The sequence below is a fragment of the Phocoena phocoena genome, chromosome 21 (genome assembly GCF_963924675.1).
Source record: "Phocoena phocoena chromosome 21, mPhoPho1.1, whole genome shotgun sequence".
Lineage (NCBI taxonomy): Eukaryota > Metazoa > Chordata > Mammalia > Artiodactyla > Phocoenidae > Phocoena > Phocoena phocoena.
In genome coordinates, this window is record NC_089239.1 from 11,607,592 (window position 1) to 11,621,983 (window position 14,392).

The window sequence follows — 14,392 nt, forward strand, 5'->3', positions numbered from 1 at the left end:
AGGCAATCCTTTTTGTTTTGTTGCTAAAGCTGTTGGATACATGTTAGAGTGATTACTTTTTTGTCTGAGTGTATGACAGGAAAATAATGTTTAAATCCATATGTACACCCAAGTATCTCCACTAGCATTATTAATCTAGAAGGAAGTATTACATAGACAATAGTAAAAGAAAGGACATTTAGTCTATATTTTCAAATGGGACTTGATCATTTTAAAGTTGTTCACTGGCAAAATTTTTCACCAAGTTAGTATAGATTATATGCTACTTCATAAAAGATAGCAATAAAGAAGTTTGGGTTTTTTGTTTTTTTTTTTTGCATGGGCCTCTCACTGTTGTGGCCTCTCCCATTGTGGAGCACAGGCTCTGGACGCGCAGGCTCAGCGGCCATGGCTCACGGGCCCAGCCGCTCCGCGGCATGTGGGATCCTCCCGGAATGGGGCACGAACCCGCGTCCCCCGCATCGGCAGGCGGACTCCCAACCACTGCACCACCAGGGAAGCCCTGAAGTTTGGGGTTTTTGTTTTATTTTTCAGTATTTGCTATCAGAGAAAAATCCTAAAACTTGTAGGGATTTCTGATGCCAGAAAATTTTGATGTATAAGAGTATATTTAGCAATCAGGGTGACTTAGATCATGGTAACTGGTGTATGTATAATTATAACTTGCATTCCAGTTATTTAAACTGAGATATCCTCGATCAGGTTGAAGATACTGTGAGTAGAAGATCTCTTCTTCCAAGAAATAAGATGGAGACAGTCTTTGGAGAATGGCCTCACTGAACTGGTAAGTTAACTTTCTCCGAATTTTGATGACTTCCCCAGTTCTTCCATTATTCCTCAGTGCTCTGGCCGTTTTCTGGTAAGTCATGGTCTTCCGGTTGCCTTTTCTTCTCCCCCAAAGTTGGGCAAGTTTTTCTTTGTTTTTTGATACAAACCGAAAGATGTCTTTGGTTTGATCTATCCACTGAATACGAGATGCCATCTCCGGATTACACAGGGATTCATGAAGGTATTGAAACAGTCGGAGCTCCTTCCTGCCTTTTCCTCCCTTTTGCTGGAGACGAGTTGGTTGCACCAGCTGGTTTTCAGGGATGTTCTGCAGAGACTGATGAATATTTCCTTCAAAACAGAGGTATATTATTATACAAAATATATTACTGTTCTCCAATTGTAAACCAGTTCCTCTGTGGGCAGCACACCACAGCTGCTGGAATTTCCTCTGACGTGAGAACAGTGGTTAATGAAAGCCAGGTAATGTTTGTAATCTGAGGAGTACTGAAGATCACCAGTTGAATGTTGCCTCGGTACTTCAAAAGCATCTTCAAATGCTTGACCCAGCTTGTCTTGTTCAACACAAGCCATGCTTCATTAACAAATTGACAATTCTGTCCAACAGAGGCCGATCTAACATTTCCAGACTCATATACTTCTTTATCTGCCCCATGATACTTTTTTGGGCATTTAATAATTCAGTGGAGAAAATGGATCCTTCTGTTGTGCTAGCTTTTTTCAGACTATTTAAGGTGTTAGCCGAAATCACTGCTCTCCTGTTACTGCACTCCATTCCAACACATCATGAAAGAGTTGATCTCCAAAAATATATATTACTGAATCATAATTGCAATACAGGATGATTCATTCCATTATGATTATTAGCACTATTATATTAAGACTACTCAGATTAATTTCCCTCCTAACCATTGTAATAATGTAAGCTTTCTTTGGCAAAGGACATTATGTAATGCATTCAGTTATCCTATCACACATATTCTATATTTTTCATCAACCAAGTATTTATTTTAAAAATACTTGGAATAATTTTAGAGGAAATCATTCTATTCCCAATTGCCACATAAAGGCTGAATTTTTTTAACCAATCGACGTAGTTCAGAAGTTAAAGTTTATAGTTCTACGCTATGCTGGCTAAGCTACTTGTTTTGCTGCTACTGATGGAAAATGCTGATAAGCGAAGATCAATGCCGCTGTTACTGCTTACACAACTCAAAAGTTGGTCCCAAGGAAGGCTTCTGTGTATTGGCCATTGTTCTCCTCTCAATAGGTGTGAATGATGGCAGATGAAGTGACAACAGCTCCCTCTGGACCATGGGTAAGCACCACTGACACCTGCCCATCTCCTTTGCAGGAGGAGTGAGTGTCTATCTAGGGTGGTATGTCTTGGATGGATGGATTTCACAGTCAGGATGGATGTGACAGAGCAGCTTTCTTCTGGGCTCAAACCTCAGTACTTTAATTGTGCTCTCTTCCTTCCCACACCCTTAGCTCCCAACCATTCCAGCAGGGATGGCCTCTCACGTTTCCTCTTTCCTGAGTCCATGATGTTAGGAATAACTGGAGTGTTCCTATGTAGATACCTAGGGAGGGGGGCAGAGATGGGGGTTTCTCTCTTACTGGCTTATCTTCTCTGAAGATCCATTCAGTGCAGTAAGTGTATGTGGTGGAGAAAGGGGAGAGGGGAGCACGTGTTCTATCGTCTATTGGCCCATCTTATTCTGTTTTACTTAGGGACACACGTTTCATTCTGCTGGTCAGCTTGTGAAAATCAGTTTCCAGTGATGCCTGCTTGGTGATCTGTTTTAAGGTAAAGCATATGTATCATCTGAACTGAACAAACAAGAGGAGAAAAATACAACTATATTTTGTTGGAGAAGAATTCCCATTGACAGGCTGACAGTTTCTTTACCAATTTTTTTTTAATCCCACTCGCTCATTTTTGGCAGGAAACATATGACATCCCCACGATGAATAAATACAGAGTCTAAGTGTATGCTGGGGATCAGAGCATCAGAAAGCCATTATCATCCCCGAGGTCTGAAGCGGTAACCCACTGAAACTGTAGCTGTAAGTTAGAAGGCGGCATGCAACAGGAGCTGTGGCCTTCAGAAGAGGAATTAGTTACTGCCAACCATGACCAGGTAAGGAGCATTCATGAGGAAATGAATGCCTAGGATTCTCTCCTTCCACCCTACAACCTCCGGCCGGTGCCTCCCTTTGGGGAAACCCAACTTGAAGACAGAGGGCAAGGGAGTCTGTTGATGCCAGCATCCCAGGACACAGGGTTTGGGGGAGCCAGGCAGACAGTGTATGAGAAAGAGTAAATGGGGATCAGTCATCATGTAGACAGATCTTCAAGAAACAAGCCAGGGGTTTCCCTGGTGGTCCAGTGGTAAAGAATCCTCCTTCCAATGCAGGGGATGCAGGTTCCATCCCTGGTTGGGGAACTAAGATCCCACATGCCGCGGGGCAATGAAGCCCGTGTGCCACAATTACTAAGCTTGTGCACCTCAACCAGAGAGCCGTGTGCTGCAAACTACAGAGCCCACAGGCCCTGGAGCCTGTGCCAAGGCTCCAACAACTAGAGAAGGAAAACCCTGCACACCACAACTAGAGAGAAGCCCGCATGCCGCAACGAAAGATCCCGCATGCCGCAACGAAGAAGCTGCATGACGCAGCTAAGCCCTGACACAGCCAAATAAATAAATGAGAAAACTTTGAAAAAGATAAAAAACAAAGAAAAGAAACAAGCCACACACACTCCCCTGTGCAAACTATAATTAACTTTCAAAGCACAGTTCAAGCATAGCCTCTTGGGAGCTTTTCCTGGTAACTCCAGTTTTTACTGATTTCCCTCTTGTTTGAACTTATAGCACTTAAAGCTTGTCTTGGTATTTCTCTTTATACACATAAGGAAAGGGAGTTCGAACTTGACATCTGAAATACTTCATTTTGCAGTATATTGAGGCTTGGTTAGAGGCTACATTGATGAACAGTTATTTCTTTAAAACATTAGTAACTCCGTATCTTAGCACTTTAAACAAAACTTCTGAACTTCCCAGCCCAGAGGGTGCTTCAATGTTCATCAGCTTTATTCTTTGAACACTAATTTATTAATGGCCTCCTAGACTTGGTCCCAACCCTGAATGTGAAGAAGTGAGGATAGAGCCCTTGATCTCAGGAGCTTCTATTCTTTCTTTCCATTCATGAATTTACTCATTTGTCCAACAACATTTTAGTGTGTACCTGTTATGCCCCAAAAACTGTGCTAGGCACCGCAGTTCCAATGGTGACAGGAAGACAGACCTGGCGTCACGGAACTTGCAACCTCATGAGGGAGAAGGTATCCAAAAACCATTTTAAAAGCCTCACAGGAGCAAGTGTAAAACTGCAACTATGATGACTGCAAGAAAAACAAGGCTATGGAGAGCCATGAGGACAGATAACAGAGGGAACTGACTTAGGGAGGTGAGAGAAGGCTTCCCTGAGGACACGGTCATTAATGTGAATCCAGACGAGTAAGAGTTAACTAGATGACTGCTAGGGGGCACTTTATAACCACAGGGAACAGCAGAGCCTGTCTCCAAAGAGGACGGCAAGGAAGGGGACCTAAGGAGGCAACAGTGGGTTAGGTGGATACAGTAGGAGACTGGGAACAGAGGCAAGGGCCAGGAACTGCCAGCCGGGGAAGTTCTGGTGAGGATCCCGATCTTCATATCAAGAGTAGTGACGTTTGGGATTAACAGATACACACTACTATGTATAAAGTAGATAAACAACAAGGACTTCCTGTATAGCACAGGGAACTATATTCAATATCCTGTAATAACCTATAATGGAAAAGCCTGAAAAATATATACGTTATAGCATTATGTTTTATATATATATAAATGAATCACTGCTGAACACCTGAAATGAACACAACTTTGTAAATCAACTGCATTTTTTAAAAATAGAGGAAAAAACATAGCTCATGCATATATAACTTTATAACACAGTTATAAACTCTTCACTCAACAAAATTTTTTTTCTGTACAGCAGTCTAGTGATGAAATGAAAAACCTGAATTCTTTCCAATAAAAACATGTGCAACTGAATATTATAAAAAAAAGTAGTAGTGAAAAGCCATTGGGGGGTTTGGGCAATGGACCAGGACATAGTGGGAGAAAGAAGAAGTGGATGAATTTGAACGACATGCGGGAGATAAGATCAATAAGGCCTTGGTGAATCATTTGGATATAAGGAAGTAAGAAATATACAGTGAGAAAGTATCTATCTAAAATGGGTGAGAAGCTAGTCACTGAGATAGGAAATGCTAGGACAGGACCAGATATGACAGGAGGGGGAGAACACAGTGACATACAATGTGCTATACCATAGTACTACAAAGGTTATAACAGCTTATATAAGAAGATGTGGTAGAAGCCAAGAGGGGTGAGAATCGTGGTCAATACAGTGTTTTTACAGTGAAGGATACTGCCCAGCGGTATGACCACTGTCTTATTTAATAAGTCGCTAAAGCTAGAATATCTATAGATATAAAAGACTTAATGTGATTTCTAAAAACAGTCCATTTAATTCAAGATCATATAGTAGGTATAAGCTAGGAAAATATGGGAATGTGTTCCCCTCCCTTTGCACTTGGAAAAATAGAGATTTACAGCAGTTAATAATGTGGTCAATGTCATATACTCTTGAGTCAGCAGAAAAGTAAAGGGAGAAAAAAATAATCAAGTTTCAAAGAGCTGGAAGGAAATTTAGAGATCATTTGACCTAGCCCCTTCGTGGGCCAAGAGTACAAATTTTTGTCAAGGTTTGATAGGTAGCAACAGAGGTGTAACTAGAACCCAGTTGTCCTGACTCTCAGTCCTGCACTGCTTTTTTCACTCCAGCACATAAACTGAGTTTCAAGCTAACGCTTCATTGCTCAAGGATTTGGCCTCTCCCAGTAGCGAAAGAATCCTATTTGAAAGTGGTGGATAGCAAAAACGCATCATGGAGCAATTGAGGCCCAGCTATGCTAGGTGAAAACGTAGGCGGATGTGAACTTTGGCAAGTCCATGAGGACCACATATGAGAACAATTACAACAACTCCCTGTGATCTCAATTTCTTCACCTATAAAATGCGATCGTTGTGAATAATTATGTTCTTCTTCTATGAAGTTATGGTTCTATGTATGATTCTTCCAACATCTTAATACCCTGCTGGACTTGGGAAAATAACTCTACCTTTCATTGTTTGCAATATGTTTCCTGGTGAAAGGGAATATGTGCTGGTTTTTATCATTGAACATATTTTCATGTTTAAACTCCAGAGAAAGTGAGAGGAAAGCATAAAACAGGAAGCATCTGTATTTTTAACTGGCAGAGCAAGTGGAATTTGATGTGACTTCAATATTTTTCACTGCCTTGTATTCACAGATGGCTAGAATTCAAAAGTGCTTTACATAAGAAAATGGGTGGAAACTGGTAAGAAGACCTTGCAAAGAGAGGAAGGAAGGAAGGAGGGAAGGAAGAGAGAGGGATGGAGGGAGGGAGGACAGAAGTCAACACGGTGGGGAAGGAGGAAAGCAGGAAGATTATGAATACCCCCAGGTATTACTAATCTACCACTGGAGGGAGAAATGCGACGGCAAGGAAGGGAGAAGGAGGGATAGGGGAACATCGAAGTGGAGGAAGAGGAGGGAAGGAGAGAGAGAAAGGTGGCAAAATTGCGCTGACTTTCCTCGGTACGGTCTCGAGATAGGGCTTTGGTTCCGAGCTAGCTGACCCACTCGGAAGTCTCGATTCTTCCACTGTTTGCAGACTGAGCAGTCTAAATTACGCACACGTCCATTCTCCTCATCCAAAAGATGAAGCAGCCAACAGAGAATGAGAGAAGTGTTTCAGGTGAACAAAGCTTCACCAAAGAACATGCTTGCTGTTTGCACAAAAGCACGTGTTTAGTAGGACTTGGCCCCAACACCTGGATTGAAGCACATCATGTATTTCATGCTGCCTTGGAAGGAAGCTCTGCAGCCAGGGTGGCTGTTTGATCCCTAGAACTAAACGGTTACTATGTTCTCCCATCCTTCAGACCACCCATGATCTTCTGGTTCTGGTGTTCTCTTAGATATTTTTTCATATCCGCTGAGGAATACTACTATCACTTTCTTCCTTAGTGTACCAGGGATTCTGAAGCTTTCCAACCTTAAGGCTCTCTGAGAAGTCGGAAATGTATGCGAATTCAGATGCAAGGAAGATTCTTTTAGAGATTTTCACTGGGTTTCTTGATTTACAAAACAAGCGGTATGCAATAATTTTGCTATTGATGAGAGAATGTCAGGGAGTTGCTGCTTGGCTACAAATACCCAACAAATACTTTCTCTGCACACCTAAAATTACGAGTGGTAACGGCAGCTGGTAGACCACGGAGGCAAGAATTTGTATTTCTCTCACTCTCTTCCTCAACAGTACAACCTGGTATCTACTTCTTCTCTTTCTCTCCTTCTTTCCTAGATTTCGTCATCCTTTTCTTTATCAAAAAGTCAGTCTATGGCAGATCGTGAAGGGAAGGCTGTCAGTAGTGAGGGGACAGGGAAAACATAAAGGATATAGTCGCCCTAGGATTGTTTCTTCTTCCTCTGCTTCCAGAGCTGGCTTGTCCCGGCAATGTCCCCCAACCCCACCCACTTCATGTCCCTTTCCTTCTAAACCTCATACATCACTTCTACCTAGACCTCTGACCCACTTGGAAGAAATCCCTTAAATGCCCAGCCTCACTTGAGTCTTACTTTAAAGCTTCATGTACTCAGTGTTGGAATTTCTCTGAACTTTCTCCCTTTTACCACGGAATCTAAGAAAAGATAAAACAGAAAGTACCAGAGACTGCTTCATACTTCACTGGTTTCTCACTGTTGCTAACAGATTTATTCATTTATTCTGAAGGGTAGAAAGTTCTTTCCTGGTGGACAATGAAGGGAAAAACTAGTTTAAAAGTAATCGGCTGAAGACACTGATGAAAGAACTTAAAGATGATACAAACAGATGGAGAGATATACCATGTTCTCGGATTGGTAGAATCAACATTGTGAAAATGACTCTATTACCCAAAGCAATATACAGATTCAATGCAATCCCTATCAAACTACCAGTGGCATTTTTCACAGAACTAGAACAAAAAATTTCACAATTTGTATGGAAACACAAAAGACCCCGAATAGCCAAAGCAATCTTGAGAAAGAAAAACGGAGCTGGAGGAATCAGGCTCCCTGACTTCAGACTATACTACAAAGCTACAGTAATCAAGACAGTATGGTACTGGCACAGAAACAGAAATATAGATCAATGGAACAGGATAGAAAGCCCAGAGATAAACCCACGCACATATGGTCACCTTATCTTTGATAAAGGAAGCAAGAATATAAAGTGGAGAAAAGACAGCCTCTTCAATAAGTGGTGCTGGGAAAACTGGACAGCTACATGTAAAAGTATGAAATTAGAACACTCCCTAACACCATACACAAAAATAAACTCAAAATGGATTAAAGACCTAAATGTAAGGCCAGACACCATCAAACTCTTAGAGGAAAACATAGGCAGAACACTCTATGGCATAAATCACAGCAAGATCCTTTTTGACCCACCTCCTAGAGAAATGGAAATAAAAACAAAAATAAATGGGACCTAATGAAACTTCAAAGCTTTTGCACAGCAAAGGAAACCATAAACAAGATGAAAAGACAACCCTCAGAGTGGGAGAAAATATTTGCAAATGAAGCAACTGACAAAGGATTAATCTCCAAAACATACAAACAACTCAGGCAGCTCAATATCAAAAAAACAAAAAAACCAATCCAAAAATGGGCAGAAGACCTAAATAGACATTGCTCCAAAGAAGATATACAGATTGCCAACAGACACATGAAAGAATGCTCAACATCATCAATCATTAGAGAAATGCAAATCAAAACTACAATGAGATATCATCTCACACCAGTCAGAATGGCCATCATCAAAAACTCTACAAACAATAAATGCTGGAGAGGGTGTGGAGAAAAGGGAACCCTCTTGCACTGTTGGTGGGAATGTAAATTGATACAGCCACTATGGAGAACAGTATGGAGGTTCCTTAAAAAACTACAAATAGAACTACCATACCACCCAGCAATCCCACTACTGGACATATACCCTGAGAAAACCGTAATTCAAAAAGAGTCATGTACCAAAATGTTCATTGCAGCTCTATTTACAATAGCAAGGACATGGAAGCAACCTAAGTGTCCATCAACAGATGAACGGATAAAGAAGATGTGGCACATATATACAATGGAATATTACTCAGCCATAAGCCAAAAAGGAACGAAACTGAGTTATTTGTAGTGAGGTGGATGGACCTAGAGTCTGTCATACAGAGTGAAGTAAGTCAGAAAGAGAAAAACAAATACCGTATGCTAACACATATATATGGAATCTAAAAAAAAGAAAAGAAAAAAAGAAAATGAGTGGTCAGAAGAACCTAGTGGCAAGACAGGAATAAAGATGCAGACGTAGAGAATGGACTTGAGGATACAGGCAGGGGGAAGGGTAAGCTGGGACAAAGTGAGAGAGTGGCATGGACATATATACACTACCAAATGTAAAACAGATAGCTAGTGGGAAGCAGCTGCATAGCACAGGGAGATCAGCTCGGTGCTTTGTGACCACCTAGAGAGGTGGGATAGGGAGGGTGGGAGGGACACACAAGAGGGAGAAGATATGGGGATATATGTATAGTTGATTCACTTTGTTATAAAGCAGAAACTAACACACCATCGTAAAGCAATTAAACTCCAATAAAGATGTTAAAAAAATAAAATAAGTAAAATAAAAAGTTGAGGGGGGGAAAAAAAAAAGCAATCTGTTGAGGCATTTGATTAGAAAGCATGCTGGTCCTCCTTGGAACTAAGAACATACAAAAAGCACTTCTGCCACACCATAGATTCTACTGAACTTTTAGATTATGGGAAACCCCTGGCTCTCACATTTAGCCACACGGGGGATGGAGAATCCCCTTCTCCTAGTAAGTACCTGAAACCAAAATACATATACCTTTTCCCAAAGAATTATTGAATATGATTATTCTCTACCTTTGGGCAAATTTGAATGGGTTCTTTTACCTCTTCAAATTGTACATCAATTTTTGTGTGCAAGTGTATAGCAGGTGAATTTATTTAGATGGGGTGGTCATAGCTTTTTACCTGCTTAAAAGTTCTTTTGATCTAAAAGTAGATAAGTGGGAATTCCCTAGCAGTCTAGTGGTTAGGACTTGGTGCTTTTTTTTTTTTTTTTTTTTTTTTTCCGATACGCGGGCCTCTCACTGTTGTGGCCTCTCCCGTTGTGGGGCACAGGCTCCGGACGCGCACAGCGGCCATGGCTCACGGGCCCAGCCGCTCCGCGGCATGTGGGATCTTCCCGGACCGGGGCATGAACCCGTGTCCCCTGCATCGGCAGGCGGACTCTCAACCACTGCGCCACCAGGGAAGCCCAGGACTTGGTGCTTTAATTGCGGTGGCCCGGGTTCAATCACTGGTTGGGGAACTAAGATCCCACAAGATGCGCGGCGAGGCAGGAAAAAAAAAAAAAGAGGAATAAAAGTGGATAAGCAAACTTGCCTCACAGATTAATTAGTGCAAAGTGTGTTTTTTTTGTAGGCTGACCTGTGGACTTAACTGGGTTGAAATTCATTCTTTGGGACAATTGCTTCTGGATTCCAAAAAACTCACTTAAAATCTGCTTTGAAACACAGTATTTTCTCATAAATTGGAGATGAACTATATTACCGGAAATAGTTCTGCATAAATTGATGTGTGGATTACAGGCAGCAAAGCAGTTTACTATTTAAAGGAATCTTATGGGAAATTATCTCATATTCATTGATCACCCCCTACATTATCTGAGTTATGAGTGTGAATTAGACATCCTTAAAATAGAGTACCCACACATGACTAAAACTAGGGTTTTGTGTCTTTTTCAAACATGTTTCTTTTATCCATTCATTTATTTTTAAAATTAAAAGTTAAACTTGGAATATGTGATAAATATAGGGGTTTCTTTAGATATCAGGGCCACCAGTGTCCCCTACAGCTTGTAAGCCTCCATCACCAACACCCGAAGTGAAGATCTATGTCCATATAAAAAAAACATGACTTTGAAAAAATAGCATTTCCTTTCTACTTAGTAAGCAATGTTTCTCTCTGATGGAATGTCTGAACACTACATGAACAACAGATTGTTAGGGTGCAAAAGGTTATTTGAATGTAGCTGTGGAGTTCTCTGGATACAAAATAAATGGCTGACTTACAAATAATTAGAGTCTTATTTATAGATTGGGTTAGAAGTATCCATTTCTCTCCCCTCTTTCCTACTTCCTTTAAGTGTTCCCCTCCCTCAATGGAAATACTGCAGAAGGCTTGGTGCCTAAAGAGGGGACTTCACGGATGATCTCTGAAATCCTGTCCAACACTGAAATTCTGTGAACGTCACCCAAAGGCGCTGGTCCCCACAGGAGGAATATTAAAGTCTGGGGCCTGAGAAATAAGTCTGGCTTCAAATATCCTCCTGCTTTTCCAGCTCATACTGGCTGCTGCCAGGTCCTCCTGCCCAGGTTCCTGATTCCAGCTGCTTCACCTGGCTCTCTCCTTTTCATTTCTCGCCCACTTCCCCAGCAAGTATTGACACTCAGGTTTCTGATCCTCAGGGGTCCTCCTGTCCACCACGCACATTTTCCTTTGAAGTCATGCTTCCTAGGCTCTCATTTACGGGGCTCTAGTGCCTTCCCCTGGCCTGACTATAATATAGCTCTAAACTATACCTGACCCTACCTCCCCTTTCCTCAACCCCAGACTTGCCTTCCCGATCCAAACCTTCTTTTGACTTGCAGAATCGTGTACTGATAGCCCTTTTACCCGGGAAGTTATTTTATTTCATGCTGTTTCATTTATATCTATGGGTTTTATTTTAGTCCAAATGACAGCCTGATTCTTAGCTTCTCTGTTGAGGCCTTTTTGCTTTCTCTAAGATATGTTCCAGGATTTCCATCCAGGGAGCCTCCAGACATGTCAAGAAATAATATACCCCAATCTCTAATTCTTAGAAATCTCTCTGGGCTATGAATATGCCATTTTTCTCCTTGATACCTGGATCCTGGGCAGCTCCTATTAGGTACAATTTTTTTTCCTTCACCAGTTGTCTTGCCTCTTATCTATAAGGTACTCCATTTCATATAAGGTACTTCATTTTCATATCTATAAGGTACTTAGCTATTACATCTCTTCCTAAGAAATCCCCAATCTAATTTTTTCTTTTTTTCTGGCCACCATTCCAGTTTATAGCTGAAAAGATGACAAAGATAACACCTCATATCCCATCTTTGTTGATGCAAATGTGGACAGTAGGTTGACAAACAGTGGAATCTTAAAAGTACACTAAAAATTTATAACTTGGCTTTTGCACATCAGGAAACAGGATAGAGAATGCTTTGCAATAAATATGGGAATGGAACACTTCTTTATTCACACTTTTCTCTATTACCTGCATAGGGGAGGAAACTGAAGATCCAGTCCCCTTAGAGCTTCAAAGGCAGTGAGATACTAAGGTACCTACAGGACAGGGTTCTTTTTCATTCTGCCACACTCTCAGTGGGAGATGTTTGCAAATTAAAATGTGTCTTCTCTACTGAATGTGGCATTTATTATTCTAGAAGGCTTTCAACCCCTTTGTTCTTTTCTTTCATGTACATAAAATGAACAAAATGCAGTCTGTAATGCTGTGTAACCTCAGTTGCTTTGCATTATTTTCATTTATTTGATTGTCTTTTGAGGCTTATATTTGACATATAAGGATGCCTTCTTATAAGAAAATGGATATGGTAATAAAGCATCTTAATACATTCAATCAATACATTTATAAGAATGATTTTTTTAAAAAAATTCCAGATCTTGCTGGTACTGCCAAGAAAACCAGCTTTAGCAGATGAAAGAATTTTAAAGCTGAACTCTGTATCGATCAGTCCTTTTACTTAGTATTCCCCTTCCATTTTATGTTTCCAAAGAGCTTACAACCATTCATCAGGTTTTTTTATGTCAAACCTGGTAGACAAAAGATATGGCCAAACTCCATTTTCCAAATTGGGACCCTGAGATCTGGGGAAGGAAAGTTTCATGTATTGCAACCAATGTCAGGAAACCATTTTACTTTTTTATTGGACTCGAGATAATTCTATGAAGTTGCTGCCATCTTATCCTATTCTTTTGCCTTTTTCTCTAAAATCAAAACAGTCAACAACTATGTACTGAGGGTCTCCTGTGCTATCCCCTCTGGGGATGAAAAAGCACGTTCTTGCCTCAATGACTTAGTAAGCCATTTTTAAAGAAAACACATAAATCCATAACAAAATATACAACCTCCAAGGGAATTTATATTAAATGGCCTGTTCAGTGTTATGGACATTGATAACAGAAGGACACTGCTTCAGACCTAAGTGATTAGGGAGGTTGTACATGGAAGCTGATTCAGTTCCTGAGGGAGGGGAAGGCTTTCCCAGCCAGGAGGCACCCAGGAGCCAAGGCCTAGACACCACAGTGTGTGTGCTTTATCGAGAAGACAAGGAAGAGACCAACTAAGATAGAAAAGAAATTTCACATCGAGAGAACGTATTATAATAAGCCTGCACTTATGATAACTTCGGAAATTAGGTATAAAATAGGTGGTCAAGTTTTGAGAAATGTCCAGTCCAGGGTTCTTAAAAGCTCAGCCTTATTTATTTATTTATTTTTTAAAAGCTCAGCCTTATTGACGTCTTTGTAATCCTTTGTATGGGCTTATACACGCTTTTGCAAGAGTAATTGAAGACACAGAGTAACTAAGATTCTGTCCTTGAGAAGCAGGGATATTTTTATTATTCCTGAGGATGAGACAATCTACACAACTAGTACACTCAAGGATCAGGTTTCAAGCCCCCAAATATTGATCTTCTCAAAGTCTTTCCTCTTAATAACTTTGCTAAGACACACAGCCCCTGGGTGATAGCTTCCCCAGTGGAGAATAACAGAGGTGGACAGAGTGAAACTGGGAGTCTTGACGGGCCTCCTCCTCTCCAACTTAATACCTGTGAAGACCTGGGCAAATTACGTCATAAATCCACATCTCAGTTACCTTATCAGTGATTGCAAACCGAAAATAATAACACCTTCTGCCGTGTTGTGAAGATTCAACACAATGGTATCTACATAGTACCCTGCGGATAAAAACTAACATGCCCCAAATATTAATTTCTCCTTTCTTCCCCAAGTCATCTGCCTCTAATATTTAAATGTGTAATCTATGAAACTACGTCCAGCAGTGGTCACGTGGCTTGGCCTCACTCCCCAAATCGTTCAGCAGTGCCTGAAAATCTTTCTAAATTAACAGAGGTGGTAAAGTGTATGAACCTCCCCTGAAGGGCTTCACAGTGGGGAGAGTCTGATACACTGGAGATAAGTTCTACCTCTGCTGCGTCTTCAATGTGTTATGATTATGGCACAGTGGTTAGTACTCAGACCCTGGGGCTTAACTGTGTCTGGTTCAAATCCTGGCTCTACT

At 41.0% G+C, this 14,392-nt stretch overlaps 1 protein-coding gene and 1 pseudogene across 1 annotated transcript in view; both read right to left on the reverse strand.

The window, feature by feature from the left end:
* NRG1 (neuregulin 1) overlaps positions 1 to 14,392 on the reverse strand; it is a 1,020,295-nt gene that overhangs the window by 542,894 nt on the left and 463,009 nt on the right. The gene's annotated exons all lie outside the window — the stretch shown is intronic.
* On the reverse strand, positions 611 to 1,362 carry LOC136141894 (transcription factor Spi-C pseudogene; annotated as a pseudogene).